Below are 19,353 nucleotides of genomic sequence, written 5' to 3'. Positions count from 1 at the left end.
CAACTCCAGATTAAGACTAGTGTGCTTTGTGTTCCTCACACAATCGTCTCTGAAATGGATTGAAGATTACCAGCTATTTAAAACACAAAAGTAATGATGAAGACACAGGTAAACTTACCTATGTAACACTAGGTCTGAATCAAGAGAATTATTATTTAAATTAAACTGTAAACCTCTGCCTTGGTGAAAGATCCTCAAATAACTTTCACAAAAAGAAACATTTCATTAAGTGTCCATTTGCAGGCAACATTACCTTGGTGTCACTGACCCTAAATGCTTTACTTCAGTCATTGAAATTGAGTTAATTTGATACAGCAGCAGTCTTCCTTAAACAGATGCCATAATATTGAGAACACAGATGAAGCTGGCTACTCATCACTTCAACGAAGATTACTATAACAACTGAGACTACTAGAAGTAACTTTTCACTCCTGGTACAGGATCTTAATTGATAGTCAAACACATATAATTGTAACATTCCACATCTCCACCCTCTTCTCCAAAGAAAAGTTGTGGACAAACTGCAAGGATATCTAACACACTTGTAAGAATAGGCAATATTAAACAAAGGTATTGGAGGCTTGACCCACATGGGAATCTATTCTCAAGTCTGAACCAGGATGTCTGGTAAGCACATGGATTGATCCCCGGGTTGCTGTTCTTCAGATTTTAGTTATGGGGTTATTCCTCAACAGTAATGTCATATTAGCTTTTTCCAGGTGCACTTAATTTCTACGGTTTACTTTTTGGTTAAACAGAATTGTATACATGAAACTAAACATCTTGGAATGGACTGTTTATATCCTGCAAAACCCATAATAAACCATTTTAATTTGGTTATACAAACAATCCATAAGATTCTAAACAAGGTATGGCAGGATCTCTGGAGGATGACTTGGATTCTCAAGAAAGGATGAGCAATGTGAATTTTTTCACACAATCAGATGTAATCTCTGTGAGATAAAGCATCAAATGTATTTTTGTGGAACAGTGTATGGCTCTGGGTAGAGAATTCTTGGCTGTCACTCGTTGCACAAACAGAGGTTATAGCCAAATAACAGTAACAAAGAAATATGATTTATAGATAATTTAAGCATAGTTTCAAAAAAATGGCTGCATCAATTATAATACAATATAAAGCTCTGGTGTAGGAAAGGACTCCCTTACTAGCAGAAAACCTTCAACACACTACAAAAAGAAACTGGATTAAGGAGAGCTGAATACCTTTTATGCAAGGAGTAACAGCTGCTATGCTTAACATAAGCAAAAATAAATACACACCGGAGTTCGTTTGTGTAACTGAGATATTCTTCAGTTCTGTGTCGAGGAAAATCTTGCGACCTAGTGTTATGGTTCAGAATAGCATCTTTTTTATTGCGATAAGAAAGTAGTTACTTACCTGAAACAGTTCTCCAATGTTGGTATCTTTAATAGATTCACTTGCTGAAATATTCCCAGTCGATAATCTGAGTCCAATGACCAATATTTGAAAATGAGATATGTGATCCAGTGGGGAGTTCGCATGAGGTGGTGTAGGTGCACCAGATGCAAATGATATATAATTAGGGCTCCCTGTTTTATGGTATTTATTTTTCTGACATTTCCGTCTGTATTTATCCATATTTATTTTTTGTTAACTATCTGTATTTATTTTGGGGTTTGTGGAAAAATGAAGCTGAAATTAGTTTAGTTCCATATTTATTGGACTGGTAAATGTAAGCACCAGCAGACGATAAATCACTGTACTTATAAGAAAATATGTAAATTTCAGTACCAACCATGGGCATATCTACTTCTGTTAAAGCCTCTTTACCAAAAGTCCTTTGTTTTTTAACCCCGTTAGCTATCAATCCACACAGCTATTGACCTGGCTGTCATGGCAGACAGTATTTAGAATTACTCAAAAAGAAACCCAATTTCCATTTCTATCCACATTTAAAAATAAATACAGACAAGAAAATAAATGTTTTCTGTCATCTGTAAAAATCAGTAACAACGGAAAAAAGGGAGCCTTACATATAATCAAGCTACTTGTCAGCACTTTGCAAATGCTCTAGGAGCTCACCCCCTTGTCCTTTACATCGCTGTCACTCAACAAGCCAGTTTCAAGATATGTGGGATTATAGTGGCGGTGTGGAAGAACAGCCAAAGTCTTTCTGTGTGGAAGATGAGGCTGAGCTATCCTTGGAATCTTTGGTGGAGGAGGCTGTAGGGGCTCCTCCTGGGGTGGAATTGGTTGCAGCTCACTTTCCAGGTATTGGAGAAAGAAGTATAATAATCTTACATCAATCTAGGCCATCTAGTAGGGCAACTGGAACTCCGAGCATTGCTGGTTTCGGTTACTGTGACTTCTCAAACACTCATCATACTATCTGTTGAAATGTGGTGACAGCTGAGAGATTTAAATTATCTTGTTTCATCAGCCTAGTCACCATCAAGAAACCAACTGGCCTTTGCTTCGAGATTGCCCCTGGAGAAAATCATGAATTTTATCTTTTTGCTGTTCATCTTCAAGCCATTTGCTGAGGAATATGCTTGGGTGGCACCCAGAAGATGCCGCATGCCCACCCTTGTCCGGCTGAATAGCACCAGGTCGTCGGCGTAGAGGAGATTTGATAATTTTATCAACCCAAATTTCAGAGCACGTGAAAAACGGAGGGCAAGGCTGGGGACAGGTATCCCAGGAAAGAGTTAAATTATATGGGGGCCAAAACACCCCCCTGTTTGAGTCTGGTAGTTGTTTGAATGGCACTTGATAAGTTAGCACCACTTCCCAGTTCAATGCTAACCCAAGTGTTAGAGTATAGATTTTCAACTGCTCCTAGAAGGGCCAGGGGAACGAGACAGTTTCTTCATTTCCTCCAGAGCCTGTTTCGGTTTACACAGCCAAAGGCAGCTTGGAGGTCGATGTAACAGATAAAGAGGAAGTTTTGCACTTTGAGGACTGTAGAATGAGGGATAAGACCATCATAGTGGTCAAGGTTCCAGTTTTTCTTGTGAAACCCGTTTGATTAAGCAGAATAATTGAGTCCAGGTAGCCCATTCGAGGAGGGGCTCTAGCAGGATCTGGGAATAGTGTTTTACCTCGGTCAATTAGGGTTAATCAGCCTGTAGTTCCCTGGGTCAAGTTTGTGAGAAAGTGCCATCTTTCTTGCCTTGGTATGCCCCCACTTGTTTTCTGAACTGCTGATGTGCTTTGACTGAGTGTGCCCTGGGTTCCTGCCAACCAGTTACCCAGGGTCTGTGTTCCTTCCCATAAAATGTTTTGAAACTAAAACCCAATTGGCATCTCTGGCAACCTATCAGCCCCTAGTAAATGGTACCCTAGGCACTCAGGGCATGGTGACCAGAGAGGACCACTGAGGGCTGCAGCACTTATTGTGCCACCATCAGGGGCCCTGTACTCAGACACCCACACACTGCCTTTGTTTAGCTCTGCTACTTAGACACTCAGCCTGCAGAGTCGACATGGCACAAACCCCTGTGTGCCATGCCCACAGAACCCACTGTCATGGCATACTTCAGTCGCCCCTCTAGCTGGGTGCCCTATGCCAGAGGTGTGGGCACAGGTGCATGAGCCCTGGGCCCCTACAGTACCCAGGGCCATTCCCGGGCACTGTAAGTGCAGTGATGCCATTAAGAGTATATGGTGCTGGGAGGTTGTCACTACGAACTCCCCAGCACCATAATGGCTACACTGAAGACTGACAAGTTTGGTACCAAACTTCTCAGCACATTAAACCCGCACTGATGCCAGTGTGGGATTTAATGTGAAGTGCACCAGAGGGCATCTTAGAGATGCCCCCTGAAAACCTAACCTACAATCCATGTCAGGACTGAGTGACTGCAGAGGCTGCCACACAGCAGACATGTTGCTGGACCCTTAGGGGGGAGAGCCCCGCGCTCTCCTGGGCCTCCAACAATGCACACCCTGGGCGAGGTGCTAGGTCTCCTCCCCCAGGATGGGCAGGGGGAAGCTTCAATGGCATGCCGCCTCTGTGAGCTTCTCCAGACCATTTGCTGCCCCCAGCAACTGGCCCCACCAGTTCTGGCCCCCACTCTGGCAGGAAGACTGGCGAGAAAATCTACGTCAGGAAGGAAGGGGGGGGGGGGGGATGCCAGCCTATGCCGACCCCACTCCCTCAGATGGGGGAGACTAGGTGAAGCACAACACGGGGCTCCGGCCATCTTGAAGATGGGGAGCCCTGCCCAATCACAGCAAGGCTCCTGTCCCCCTCCCACAGGAGAGGAGCAGGCTAGGGCAGGTACCTATTGGTCCCTGTCCTTGCCCTACCTGTTACGCCCCTGAATTCAGTATTTAGGGGCTCCCTGAACCTTCCTTCCTCAGATCCCGATAAGAAAAGAAGAAAGAAGATCAAGAGGAAGAGGACCAGCCATGCATCTGCTAGCAGGACGACAACAACTGACTTGGCCCCAGCCCTACCGGCCTGTCGATCCTGGAACCTGCTCCTGCCTAATCCCGGTGACTCCTGCGGACAGCAACCTTGGGACACCCAGAGGACCTGCCTGCCTTGACCCTCTTAATGCCTGGGACTCATCAGCAGAGGCTCTGCTGCAACAACACACCTGGTGCCAGCCAGGAAGCTCCGGACCAACCCACTCTGCACCCGCCCAGCCCTGCCCGCGTCAGAGTGATCCAGGACCAAGAGGACGTCCCCCTGGTAACTGGGACCCAAAGTCCAGTGCCAAAAGGCACTCCTCAACGCCTGCAGCCTCAGGACAGAGGATCCCTCCGTCCGCGACCAGCAGGGGGTACGATTTCCCAACCTCAAAAGACACCCCTGCACCCGGCACCCCATGGCCCCCTGTGCGCAACACCTGGGTGCCTACCTATCCTCCAACACCCCAACTTACCCCTCGAAGTGTTGGTCGCTCCAGAAGATCCTTCGTCCCGAGCATGCAGCCTTTGCTCCCTTTTCAAGTTCCTCATTGACTAACATTGAGCGCCTGACGGGTCAAAAGCACCCTGCACCCAGCCGCCCGAATGCCTCTGGCAGTGCAACCTGTACTCTATCCTACTTCCCCATTTGCCCTGAGCAAGTGACCAGGAGCCCAGCTCCCACAGCCGCATGGCTTGCTAGCCAGCAGCCACCAACCGGAGGGCCCCTTTCCCTCATTGGATAACATTGGGCCTAACTACCTCTGCATCCCACCCGGCCGCCCCTGTGCCGCTGGGGATGAACCAACTGTACTTACCTGACCCTGGGGGACCCTTGAGTCTATGCCCAGAACCCTAACTTCACCAGCCAAGTACTCACCTGGAAACCGATAACTCACTTACCTGCCATTGAATAACATTGATTGGTTTGACTCGAAAAATCTTCCAAGTGTGAAGTTCTGGAAACCAAAAATATTCATGTAAAATCACCCGAATTCTGAATTCCGAAGTACTCACCTGTGATCAGGGGAGAAGCCAGTACTGTACCTTGTAGCCCAGTACTGAACCGCAAAAGTAATCCTTACCGGGTTTACTAGTAACTTGTATTTTCTCCATTGGAATCCATTGTCTGCTTTTCTATTAAATTTCTTCTGTCTGCTTTTGAAAACTAGAAATATTCTTTAAAAATCATACGAAATACTGAAACGTAATTACTTACCTGTTTTGAGATGACCCCAGTGCTGGCCCCAAGAGACTACAAAAGTAACGAGATCGTACTTTACCTGCAACCTGAATTTTCTCCCATTGGATAACATTGCCAGAGTCCTGTTGAAAAGCTTTTAAGTGTGAACTTTTAAAATAGCTTTTAATTCGTGAAAAATCACTACAATACCTAAAACGTTTTTGCTAAATTGTTTTCAGCTTAGACCCCAGGACTGAACCCAAGAGCTAGTCCTGGAATTACCAAAGTAATCTACAAAGTAATCAACTGTGTTTATATAATGAAATCCATTGAGCACAATGCTAAATTGTGTGTAGAATTGTGTTGCCTACTGCAACCCCTGTACCTATTGTCTTTACAAAGTTTGCCTTTCTGCAAAGTACTCATCTGAGACCTCACATATTGAGATCAGTATATTTTGTTGATACCTGTGGTTCTAGAAATAAAACAACTATATCTTTTGATATAAAAACAATTGGCATGGAGTTCAGTCTTTGAGTGTGTGAGACCTTTTGCTGACTGAGTGTGTACAACAAATGCTTTAAGTTTACACTGTCCTCGGGTACTGCCTTACTGCTCAACCAAGCTACCACTTTAGAGCGTAAGGTCACACCTGGCTTTAACCTGTGTTATACCACTGGGGTTTGTGGACTCTATACACACTGTACCTTATTCTGGTCCAGTATATATAGAGCCACTTTCTCACAAAGTTTGTTACCTCCTTTGAAAATGGGGGAGACGATTGAGCCTTTCCATGAGGCTATGAACATTGCTCCCGTTAGGGCGCTGTTAAAAAGTAGAGTCCTTGCTTCAGCCCATTTTGTGGGGTTAGTTTTATAAATTGCCTGGGGGATAGCATTTGGGGCTGGAGCTCCGGTAATTTGCTACCTTACCAGTGTATATCGTTGGCAACAGTAAGCATTTTCAGATGTCGATTGGATGATTTTGGTGGACTATTTGGTGGAGGACTGGTGAATCTGAGGCAATAACCATTCTGTACAATATTTTGAAACATGGCATAATTTGTGTTAGATTGCCACTCTGTTAGATACAAAGAAATACTTCCCCCTAAAGGAGTAAGCAATAGGAGGGGAAGAAGAGGCTCAGTCTTTGGAGTCTGTAAGATTTCCTGCTTGGGCAGGTAGGTGGCAGCTCTTCCTTTTGGATGACGCCTTTGTTGCTGCTGGAAAGGTATTTGCTGCTGCTGTTGGTGGTATTCTTGCAATCATTTAAGGGTTTGAACCCTCTCAGAATAGAAACACCTTTTGTAAGGTTTGTAAGGGTGCTTTCGTTGCTCCTTGCGTTTCTCAGAACCGCCTTCAAGGTCTCCAGCTCAGTCTTCTTTCAAATCATTTCCTCATCTATATGACCCAGAAATGAACAAGTTACTTATCTTCGGTAACTCTTTCTGGTGAATACAGTATCTGCCTGTGGATTGCTCACCTTATGAATATCCCCTGCACCAGCATTCAGCTGAAACTTTTTTCCTAGCTCTCCACGCCGACAAGGTCGTTACAATGTCTTGGGACCGCACGCGGCTCCGCATGACGCCACTGGAGCCATAAACCCACGTCGGCGTGATGACGTCAGTTCCACCCATTTTTTCCGTGCCTCAGAGGTGAACGGGTGGACCAACCATAGATACAATGCATACATAGTAAACAAATACACACAGTGTAAAGTGAAATAGGAAAGCAAAAGGATGTAAACATTTCCTATAAGCCTACACAAAGCCAAAACAGAGGCAATACAAAATGACAATATGAAACAACTATATTAACCAATATCTCTTTTATGGTATAAAAGGGTGGACAACGGGGAGGAGGGTGAACCAGTGAGGAATCCATAGGCAGATACTTTGTCCACCAGAAAAAGCATTACCTAAGGCAAGTAAGAAATGCGTTACTTACCTGTAACTGCAGTTATCCAGTATTGGTGTCTTTCATAGATTCACATGCCTGAATCATTCCCCGCCGTCGAGACGGGAGTCTCCGGTATATAGAAAAGTAATGTCCTATAGACATACATAGAGAGAAGTAGGCCTAAGGGTCCCACCTTAGTAGCCTATCTATGACCTTTTGTAAAAAGGACCAAACTCTAGAAGAGAGCCAATCGGATAACACCTCCCTCTAAAACCTTCCTGTCAGGAGCCTCAGTCTCTCAGATTTTCGTACGCACCAAGCTAGGTAGGCGTAGCACTGATAGAGAGATAGGTGAGTCCTTCCAGGGGAGGCGGGAGGGTTGCATGTGAATCTAAGAAAGACACCAATACTGGATAAGGAATATGCTACTTACCAGTATGCATCTGTTCTTGGCATGTAGGGCTGCTGACATTCATATCCGTGCATAGATCGCCGCCTAGTGTTGGGTCCGGATGATTGCACATTGTTGTCCTGGAAGAGTCTTCGAAGTATCACAAGATAGGTGGCTCCTCCTCTGGACTACAGTGCGCATGGGCATCCTCTCCATTCTCAGATTGTTTTTCGCCATTGTGGCAGAGATGGAGTATGATACAGTGAGTGATGACCATGCCTGAGATTAATTCTGAGTGCTACAGCTGCGACAGGCACCGGGGAGGAGGGTGGGCGATATGAATGTCAGCAGCCCTACATGTCAAGAACAGATGCATACTGGTAAGTAGCATATTCCGTTCGAGGCATGTGGGCTGCTGAATTCATATCTGTGCATAGAACGTAGCGGTGGCTACCTGTGCCAGCTGCAGCAGTCTGAAATAGAGTCTTTAGAACAGCCTGTCCTACAGCAGCTTGCTGTTTGGAGTGTACATCTACACAGTAGTGTTTGGTAAATGTATGTATGGTTGTCCATGTGGCTGCTGTACATATGTCTTCTAGAGGAATGTTTCCAAGGAAAGCCACGGATGCCCCTAACTTGCGTGTTGAATGCGCTCGTGGGGGAACTGGTAATGTGAGTTTAGCTTTCTGATAACAAATCTGTATTTACTTAATCAATCTGGCTATACCTGACTTGGAAATGGGGTTGCCTTTGTGCTGTGGTGAAAAGGCAACAAACAGTTGCTTAGTTTTCCTGAAAAGTGTTGTTCTGTCTATATAGTACAGGAGAGCTCTCTTTAAGTCTAGTGTATGTAGAGCTCTTTCTGCCACTGAATCTGGATTTGGGAAGAACACTGGCAGTTCTATCGTTTGATTGATGTGAAACTGGGACACCACCTTTGGCATAAACTTAAGGTTTGTACGCAGCACTACCCTATTCGCGTGAATTTGGATGAATGGCTCCTGAATAGTTAGGGCTTGCAGCTCACTAACTTCTCGAAGTGATGTAATCGCCACTAAAAAAGCCACTTTCCACGTTAGGAACTGTATTTCGCACGAGTGTAGTGGTTCAAAGGGTGGTCCCATCAGTCTGGTGAGAACCATGTTTAGGTTCCAGACAGGTGAAGGTGGGTGTCGCAAAGGAATCACTCGTTTGAGTCACTACATTAAAGCCTTAATAGCAGGCCCTCTGAAGAGTGAAAGATGTTGCCTGTTCTGAAGATAAGCTGCCACTGCAGCTAAATGTATACGTATGGAACTGTATGCTAGATTGCATCTGTGTAAACATAACAGATAACATATGATGTTTTGAGTTGAAGCATCCAGTGGATTTATGTCATTATTGGTACAATAAATGACAAATCGTTTCCACTTCGCCGCATAGCACGCTCTGGTGGTGGGTCGCCTGGCCTCCTTGATAATATTCATACAGTCAGGAGGCAAGTTTAGGTAACCAAATTCTATGACTTCAGGTGCCAGATCGCAAGGTTTAACTGTTGCGGATCTGGGTGCTGAATGTCTCCATGGCTCTGCGTTAAAAGACTGGGTGTCAGCCTCAGCCTTTGATGAGGCACCACGGAAAGTTCCAGGAACGTGGTGTACCATGGTTGCCTCGCCCACGTTGGAGCAACTAGAATGAGTGCCAAGGAGTGTTGTCGCAGTTTGCGTGCCACTAGCGGTATGAGCGGAGCTGGGGGAAAAGGGTACGCAAACCAGCCTGACCAGTTCATCCATATCGCATTGCCCTAAGACTGCGGATGTGGAAACCTGGCGGCGAAGCTTTGGCATTTTGCGTTTTCCCTGGTGGCGTACAGGTCTATGTCTGGGTGACCCCACTGCTGGAAGTACGGTTGTAGCACCGAGGGATGAATCTCCCACTTGTGCATTTGGTGGCTGTGTCTGCTGAGCAGATCCGCCATCTCATTGTCCTGCCTGGGAGGTGTTCCGCCATGAGGAATATGTTTCTCTGAATGGCCCACTTCCACATGCTTTGTGCTAGATGTGACAACTGTGGAGAGTGTGTCCCTCCCTGCTTTTGTATGTAGTACATGGCAGTCATGTTGTCTGTCCGGATCAACACAACTTTGTTGCACAAATGTACCTTGAACGCCTTCAGTGCCATGAAGATTGCCCTCAGTTCCAGCAGGTTGATGTGCATCTTCTTTTGCTGTGTCGTCCACAGTCCCTGCACTGTGTATTGGAGGACATGCGCTCCCCATCCCAGGAGAGATGAGTCAGTCGTAAGCACTTTTTGTGGCACAGGCTCTTGGAACTGTCGTCCCTCGCAAAGGTTTTGTGGATTCCACCAATGCGGAGAGTGGTATGCACGACCGGTCACCAACACTAGGTCTTTCAATTGTCCTTGAGCCTGGTTCCATTGCCGTGCTAAGCACTCCTGAAGCGGACGCATGTGTAGTCTCGCGTGAGGGACTATGAAGATGCAGGCCATCATGCCTATCAACTGCATAAATACCCGCGCTGGGAGCGAGTGTTGAGGTCTGAATTTTTGAATCAGTAATTAAATGCTGTTGATTCTTGCTGAGTTTGGCTGTGCCTTTGCTGCCAGAGTGTTTATTGTCGCTCCCAGGTACTATTGTACGTGGGCGGGTTGAAGATGAGACTTTGGGTAGTTTAACGAGAATCCGAGGCAGTGTAGGAGGTGAATGGGGCGGGACATGTGGCTGGCACACTGTTGGGCTGACTTTGCTTGGATAAGCCAGTCGTCCAGATATGGGTAGACATGAATATGCTGTCTCCGTAGGTGTGCAGCCACTGTCGCCAGGCACTTGGTAAATACCCTGGGGGTTGAACTGGTAGTGCTGATTCTGTATTGTAAACCTGAGATATTTCCTGTGTGCCGGATGTATTGGTATGTGGAAATAGGCGTCTTTTAAGTCCAGTGTTGCGAGGAAATCTCCCTGACTGAGTGATGGTAGAACCTGCTGTAATGTGAGCATGTGAAAATGTTCTGACAAAATGTATTGGTTTAGGGGCCTGAGGTCCAGTATTGGCCTGAGAGACCCATCCTTTTTGGGAATTAAGAAGTACAGCGAGTATACCCCTGTACCCTGTTGTTCTATAGGTACGAGTTCTATGGCCCCTTTTTGCAGCATGCTGATGACCTCTTGCTGCAATAAGTGTATGTGCTCTGCGGACATAGGACGGTGCCTTGGGGGTATGTTGGGTGGAGTGGAGGTTAGCTCTAGACAATAGCCGTACTGAATAAGTTGTCTCACCCACCTGTCTGTGGCAATGCTCTCCCAGGCTGGCAGGAACTGTTGTAATCTTCCCCCGACCGGTGTTACATGGTCTGTGGGCAGTGACAAGACGTCACTGTTTAGTATTGGCGGAGGATCTGGTGTTATTACCTCGTCCTCTGCCTTTGCTGCTATTGCCAGGGTATCCACCTCTATTGTTATTATAGGTGGTTTGTGTGCTCCCTTTATTGTATGGAGTCTGCTGGATGCCTGGCCTCGCGTAGCTCCTCTTTCACCGGAGCGACAAAAGGAGCCTCCTCTGAATTGTTGTGACTGCAGGGCACCCATAGACTTGGCTGTCTGTGTCTTTTTTAATTTTCTCTAATATTGTGTCCACATCAGGACCAAATAAAAAAATTAGGTTTCACAGGCTGATTCAATAATGTGGTTTGAATGTCAGGTTTGTACCCAAAGATGCGTAACCAAGCATGCCTCCTGAGCATGATACTTGTGTTAATGGCCCTGGCTGCGGTGTCTGCTGCGTCAAGCGCACATTTAATGGATGCTGTAGGAAGGGGGAGTCTCTAGTTGGCGCAGTGCAACACTAGCGACAAGCAGGGACTCTCTTCCTCTTCAGGGCTGAGGGTTACCTTCAAGACAACCTCTGCTTACCCTCTAGGTAGTGTGGCTTAAGCAGTCTTAGGCTAATCTCTGGGGCACATAGGGTTAAACATCTGCAATATTACACCTCCACAACCAACCCACCACACAAGGACACCAAACTGTATTTGTAAAAATATATATCTTTATATAAGTTTCAAGCAGGCTTGTAAATACAGTCTTGGTTCAATGCAAAAACGGTTCCAGTATACTTTCAATTAGGTTGCCACAGTTCTTATTTTAGCAATAATCAGTCTTCAGTGTTAGGGTTTCACCAACAGTTCTCATTCAGCTTGAATCCCCCGCATGGGGATTCTGGGCTCCTCACGGTACTTTTCTCGGCCCTGGTGATTTACCAGGATTCCTCCAGCGGTCCGCTGGTCTCTCTGCGCGGCAGGGCGCGGTTGACGATGGGAGAGAGAGCGGGGGCCCTGGGAGCGCTCCGCACGCAGCTCCGAGGGCTGGGCGAGGCAGCGGGAAGGAAACAGTACCTTGCGGGAGAGTTGGTGGGGCGCAGGTCAATGCGGCAGTCCGCGTCGCGTTGTCTTCCGTCCGGTGCTTGGAGCGAGCGGCGGCTCGGGTCTGGCTCGTGGGTTGACGTTGCTGTGCGGGCCGGGTTGCACGGGGCCAGCGCCTCGGGGTTTCCTGATCAGGCGGGCACACTTAGGGGACAGCACTCCTCGGCGCAGGCCTCTATTAATCCAGGCGACGTTCAGGCACCCCACGCAACAGCTGTTTCTCGGACAGCGGCGGCGCGTTCAGGGGCACAAGACACGACGGGGGCAAGCAGGCACCGGGCGCCACCTCTCTTCACGTTGCGAGCTGCAGCTCGGGGTCAGTCACTGTGCTCGGATCAGCTGGGCTGATCTTTACGATGCTTCTGGACCAGGCAGGCGGCAGTCACTTTGTTTAGAGGGAGGGCAGCTCCCAGAGCGTTGCTGAAGAGCGCGATGGTCACAGCGCGCTCCGCTTTTCCTGGAGAGGCTTGCAGAGGGGAGACAGCGTCTCGCAGTGGTTCCTCTGTCAGGGGGTAGCGCCCACTGTTCCTGGGGCGCTGGTCAGGGGGCAAGTTCACAGGCAAGCCCTTGGAGATCTCTCAGCAAAGTTTGGCACAAAGTGTTACAAAGCAAAAGTCTTCTTGTAGTCTTTTCTTTCCCTCTCCTTCTGCAGCAAGGCACCAGACACAGGCAAGAAACAGCACTCCTCCTTGTCCTTCCAGGTCCTTCTCTTCGGGCAGAGTTTCTTCTGTAGCACAAACCGGATCTAATTTACAAGGAGCAGGGCTCCTACTTTTATACCCAGTTTCTTTTGTTCTTACAGGCCAGGGGGGCCTTTGCATAGCCACTTTCAGTCTCTGAGTACTTTGTTGGGTGCAATCCGGCTTCTGCTTTCAGTGTGAGGGGCAGGCACATCAGACGCTCCACAGGAGGTGGAGCCAGCATTGTGTGGACAGGGGCAGCCAGAAGTACCTTGTTGATGGGGCTTCGCCCTTCCTGGGCCAGGTGCCGGCTGAGTCATCAGTCGCTCCCCAGGAGGGTGGAGCCAGCATTGTGGTGGCAGAGCACAGCTCGATTCAGAGTCAAGAGCCACTCCTACCTCCCACTAAGGTGTAATCTTCGCATTCACCACCTGTCATCCCCCAGCCCTGTCACTCACACATCCCAAACAGTCAGATACAAATACCAGCAGAGGCGGGCTGAAATGGTTAGGCAAGCAAATGCTAACTTTCTAAAAGTAGCATTTACAAACACAGGATATTAAAATAAACTTTACTAAAAGAAACATTTTATTATTCTGAGTACAGGCATACTAAACATGACTCTCTACCATGCTCCCTGAGCCTGCTGGGATTATAGAGTGTAATAATTCCAGCAGCCCATTCTGGCCTAAGGGAAGCAGGTAGCCTTACAATAGTGAAATACCAATTTAGTGGTAATTCACTACTAGGACATGCCACGCACATCAGGGCTTGTCCTACCTTACACTTACAATGCACCCTGCCCTCAGGCCTACCATAGGGGTGACTAATATGAAGTCAAGGGAAGGTTTAGAGGCTGGCAAGTGGGTGCACTTGCCCAGCCAGCATGACAGTACGAGACAGCACGCAGGTTCTGCAATGGCAGATCCTAGACACATCTTAAGGCTGCTTCTGTGGGTGGCGCAACCAGCGCTGCAGGCCCACTAGCAGTATTGGCATTCACAAGCCCTGGCACTCCTAGTGCACTTTACTAGGGACTAACAGTAAATCCAATGCACCAATCATGGACATCAATCACATGTACAATTTACAGTAGGGAGCACTTGCACTGCGGCACGGGTTGGCCGTGGCGCAGTGCCCTGAGTAGCGGAAAACCAGCAAAACATCGGAGGCACACCAGCAAAAAGTGGAAGGGAAACTCACGCCAAGGTGCCAGGTCTAACAGATGCGTTGGATATGAGTTTCCCTTCTTGTATCAGTGTTTCTGCTCCCTCCTTGTAGACATCAGGCAAATGTTGTAGCAGTTGCTCTAGTGTGTCATAATGCGCCCTATCGTATCTGGCTAACAGGGCCTGTGTATTAGAAATGATCCAGATATTAGCTGCTTGAGCAGCTACTCTCTTTCCAGAAGCTTCTAATATTTTTGACTCCTTGTCTGGAGGAGGGGCATCACCAGTAGTTTGTGAGTTGGCACGCTTACGAGCATTTGAAACCACCAAAGAGTCCAATGGCAGCTGTCCCTTAATATATGTAGGGTCCACAGGCGCCGGTCTGTATTTTCTTTCAATTCTGGGGTTAACAATCCTTGCTCTTGTGGTTTCTTTGAAAAGGTCTCCTGCGTGTTTAAGGACATCTTTCAGCATTGGCAATGTCTTAACTGATTTCTCTGAAGTGAAGAAAGTGTCAAATAGGAAGTCCTCTTCAATTGGGTCAGCATGCATTTCCACATCATGATTCTGTGCTGCCCTTTCTTTTAATGCGTTAAACGCAGCTGTATCCCCTGTTGGTGAAGTTTTGATAGGATAAGCAGGAGTGTCAGGAATAGTCGGACTCCCCCGGGTCAACAGGGTCTGTCCAGGCTTGAGTCTGGTCATCCTGATCCGTGTCCGCAGGGTAATTATATTGTTCATCATAGTCATACTCCATATCTTCATTAGAACGAGTGGGTGAGTATGCAGAAGTGTCTTGGCCATGGTAACTCACAGTCTCAAAAAGGACAGGCGATGTAGAAGAATCCCTTTTCTTTTTGAGTGGGATTTTATATGATTCAAGAGGATTTTCAGACCTGATTTTCCTTTGATAAATAGTAAGCCTGCCAGAGTCGGAGTCAATATGTAGCTTGGACTGCTCATCATAGGAGCGCTCTTGGTACACAATGTCCTCTTCTAGAGAATGATTCCTCTTTCCCATCGACACCTTCTTGGGTGGTTAGATTCCGGGTTTCGGATCGAGCGCCTTAGGACGTGCAGTTGGGGGCAGTCCGAATTTTATCGGTGGCATAGTGTCTTTAGACAGACTGACCTTCGGGGCCGGCGTCGATATAGGTCTGACCGACTTTCCTTTTCGCCAACGTGTTTTTGGCTTTGCGTCGACTTCGGCACCTGTTGCGTGGGAGGCGCGCTCTTCTGCCTCGACTCGACGTGCTTCTTCAAGCCGCTTTTGGATTTCGGCTCGAGGCCTTTGACGAGCTGTGGCTTGTTGACTCGTTGCTTCGGATCGAGAAACTTCCGAGACTCAAGTCCCTTGTTTGTGCTGCTGTCAGTCGACGTCGACCTGGTTGGTTCGACATGCTTGACTTTAGTGATGGATTTCAGCGCACCGACCTTTTTCGGTTCGACACCCTTTGTTTGTGACCCCGCAGGGGAGTAAACACTTTCTTCGTCTAATCCGATGGGTTTGAACCCTTCGACCCGAAGACTGTCTTCAGCAGTTTCGGTTTTGTGTTCGGCTCGATGGCTTTCGGTTTCGCTTTAAGTAGTTCGACCGATGGCTCGTTTGATATATTCTTAGCCGGGCCGAGACGCGGGGCTATAGAATGTTCGCCGTGATCTTGGCTAAGGCCTTCTGGCGATGCCTCGACCTGACCCCTGGAAGCCTTTCAGTGTCTGTTTTGGGCCCCTTAACCACTGTCGGGCCTGGTTCATCTCTCGAGTCGTCATCTACGGCTCCGATGGGTGATACGTCGTCCATTACCTCGACGACGTTCTCATCGTCTACGTCCTCTTCGTCGTCCTCATAATAGGTGGAGCCATGCTCCGAACCGGGATCCGACAGCTGTTCTGGATCCTCAGTCTCGACGGCCTCATCGAAGATATTCACAGGGTCGGGCGCTCGCTTCGCCATCGTCTGCCTCGCTGCGCGTCGGAGCCTAAGCGTCTTCTTCAACCTGAATCGAGCACAAGCTAGACAATTGTCCTCATTGTGCTCCGGTGATAAGCACTTGTTGCACACTGGGTGTACATCGATGTGCGGGTACTTGGGGTTACAAAGGGGGAATCGTTTGAACGGGCTCCGTTCCATCGACGATCGGGCGTCTGGTGTCGAAAAGGTCACGCAGCTCTCTTCGACGTCTTGCTGTAGAATAACTGTAACAATAACTCGGCACCGATCGAAATAATACCGACAACCCCGAAGGCCTTTTGGCCTTAAGAAAAGTTTCTGAACCCGAGTAAAGAAAAGTACATCCAAACCCAATGGCGGAAAAAAACAATCTGAAGATGGAGAGGATGCCCATGCGCACTGTAGTTCGGTGGAGGAGCCACCTATCTCGTGATACTTCGAAGACTCTTCCAGGACAACAATGTTCAATCATCCGGACCCAACACTAGGAGGCGATCTATGCACAGATTTGAATTCAGCAGCCCACATGCCTCGAACCTGCAGTTACAGGTAAGTAACGCATTTCTTATCCAGTATTAGGGGTGTCTTTCATAGATTCACATGCCTGAATCAGAGTAGCAAGCAATACATTGTGCACATTTCTGGTGGAATAACATATACAAGTCATCCAATAATACATATCATGCAACTATGGATAAACGATACCCATTAACCAGAAACATTATAATAGAATGTGCATACCAGCAAAGGATGGAGGGAGAGGAAGGCTCACCTTACTGAAACAGATGGCGTAACACTGCTTGTCCCACAGCCGCATCCTTCATCAGCTCTGTATCCAGGCAGTAGTGCCTGGTGAAGGTATGCAGCGACTTCCAAGTTGCCGCTCTGCAGAGATCCAGAACTGGCACCCCTGTAAAAAGTGCCGCAGAAGTGGACACTGCTCTTGTAGAGTGAGCTCTGACTTTTACTGGCAATAGCCGTCCAGCTCTGTCATGACAAAAGGCATTTGCCGAAGATATCCATCTTGAAATACTTTGTTTTGAGAGTGGCATACCCTTCCGTGGTCTACTGAAGGCTATGAATAGCTGAGTTGATTTCCTGAAATTGTTAGTTTTGTCAATATAAAACTTCAGACACCTCCTAAGGTCCAATGAGTGCAAAGATCTTTCGACTGCAGTGTTGGGATTTGGGAAAAAAGACCTGAGGATCACTGGCTCATTTAAGTGGAAGTCCGAGGGGACTTTAAGAATGAACTGAGGATTATTCGGAGAACAACTCGGTCACCCTTAAACTGCATGAAAGGGTCTTGTATGGAAAGAGCCTGCAATTCACTGACCCTCCTTGCTGATGTAAGTGCAAGTAGAAGGGCTGTCTTCCATGAAAGATATTGGATATCCGCCCTATGGATGGGTTCAAAAGGGTGTTTCATCAATTGATTAAGAACCACATTGAGATGCCATGTTGGAGGAATTATTTGTGGCCGAGGAAAGGATCTGTAAAATCCCTTGAGGAACTGTTTTATCAGTCTATTGGACCAGAGGGAGGGTCCTTTCAATGTTCTTTTAAATCTTGAAATTGCAGCCAGATGTACTCTAATGGATGCATGGGCCAAGCCCGACTGCGCCAGATGTAGCAGATAGGGTAATATTGGTTCCGGAGAGGTGCGGAAGGGACGTAGACCGTTGTCCGCACACCATACACAAAAACGTTTCCACTTCAGGGAATTTGTCTTGCTAGTACTGTCCGCTCTTGCCTTGGCTAGGACGTCTTTACACTCCTGCGGAATGCTCAGTTTACTGAACTCTCGGTACTCAGGAGCCAAGCCAATAACCTGAGAGATTTCAGATCTGGATGTTGAACCGGCTTGTTGCTCATCGTGAGCAGAGATGGATGTTGAAGCAGGCGGATTGGCGGTTGCAGTGAGAGGCGATGAAGGTCCGTAAACCAGTGCTGTCTCGGCCAGAATGGGGCAATCAGAATCAGAGTGCAAGGCTCCGCCTTCATTTTCCTGAGGACCCTGGGGATCATTGGGAATGGCGGAAATGCGTACGCAAATACGTTGCACCATGCGATGGAAAATGCATTTCCGAGGGATATTGACTGGGGATGCCAACTTGCGTAGTTTTGGCATTTGGCTTTTTCCCTGGTCACAAACAGGTCGATCTGCGGTGTTCCCCACACCGAAAAGATGTAAGCTACCATTTCCATGTTGAGCTCCAATTCGTGGGATAGAGACCTCTGCCTGCTCAGTTCATCTGCTATGACATTGTCCTTGCCTGGGACGTGCTCCGCTTTTAATGAGATGTTGTGGAGAACAAGCCAATTCCAGATCTTCTGCGATTCGCGAGATAGTGTGAGCGAATGCATCCCTCCCTGTTTGTTCAAGTAGTGCATCGTCGTGGTGTTGTGGGTCCCGACGAGCACTGGGGAGTTCTTGATCCGTGATATGAAAGCCTGCAGGGCTAGGAAAACCGCTCTCAGCTCCAGGAGGTCGATATGAAGCTGTTTTTCCTGGTTTGTCCACTTGCCACTGATCTGTAATTCCTGAAGGACTGCTCCCCAACCCTCCAGAGAAGCATCGTTGTCATTACGTAATTAGCTGCAGGGAGCAGAAACGGCAACCCTTGTGAAAGGTTCTTGAGCGACCACCACTGCAGTGCCTTGGGTATTTGCTGTGTGATCGCAATGCGGTCCTCGAAGGATCCCGAGCATTGAGTCCACTGTCTGGACAGAGCCTCTTGCAGCGGACGCATCCTGAGGCGACAGTGCGGTATAAGCAGGATGCACGAGGACATCATCCCTAAGAGTGATTTGAATGTACGGACTGGTAAAGTCTTCTTTGAGGCCACTGACGCGCCCAGAGAGACGAGCTTGTGTTTCCTCTCCTGAGATGGGAATGCCTTCGCATTTACCGTATCCAACGTCGCCCCAAGAAAGGTAATGACCCGGGAGGGTTGCAAAGTGGATTTCTCGTGGTTGAGTGTCAAACCCAGATGCCTGAAGAGATTCAGACAGGCGTTGGAGGATGCAGTTGCGTCTGCTAGAGATGGTACTTTACCAGGCAGTCGTCCAAATATGGGAAGACTTGGTGTCCATGCTGCCTGAGGAATTCTGCAACCGGGGAGAGGCATTTGGTGAAAATCCTGGGCGCAGACTTGAGTCCAAATGGTAGGACACAGAATTGGTAGTGTTGACCTGCCACTGCAAATCTGAGTAATTTCCTGGGCCGTTTGTGGATAGAGATGTGAAAGTACGCGTCTTGTAGA

The 19,353-nt window shown here is 47.7% G+C and overlaps 1 protein-coding gene across 2 annotated transcripts in view; it reads right to left on the bottom strand.

The window, feature by feature from the left end:
* Positions 1-19,353, bottom strand: part of DNAJB6 (DnaJ heat shock protein family (Hsp40) member B6) — a 510,499-nt gene that overhangs the window by 288,400 nt on the left and 202,746 nt on the right. The gene's annotated exons all lie outside the window — the stretch shown is intronic.

The sequence above is a fragment of the Lissotriton vulgaris genome, chromosome 10 (genome assembly GCF_964263255.1).
Source record: "Lissotriton vulgaris chromosome 10, aLisVul1.2, whole genome shotgun sequence".
NCBI lineage: Eukaryota > Metazoa > Chordata > Amphibia > Caudata > Salamandridae > Lissotriton > Lissotriton vulgaris.
This window is presented reverse-complemented; position numbering and strand designations above follow the sequence as displayed.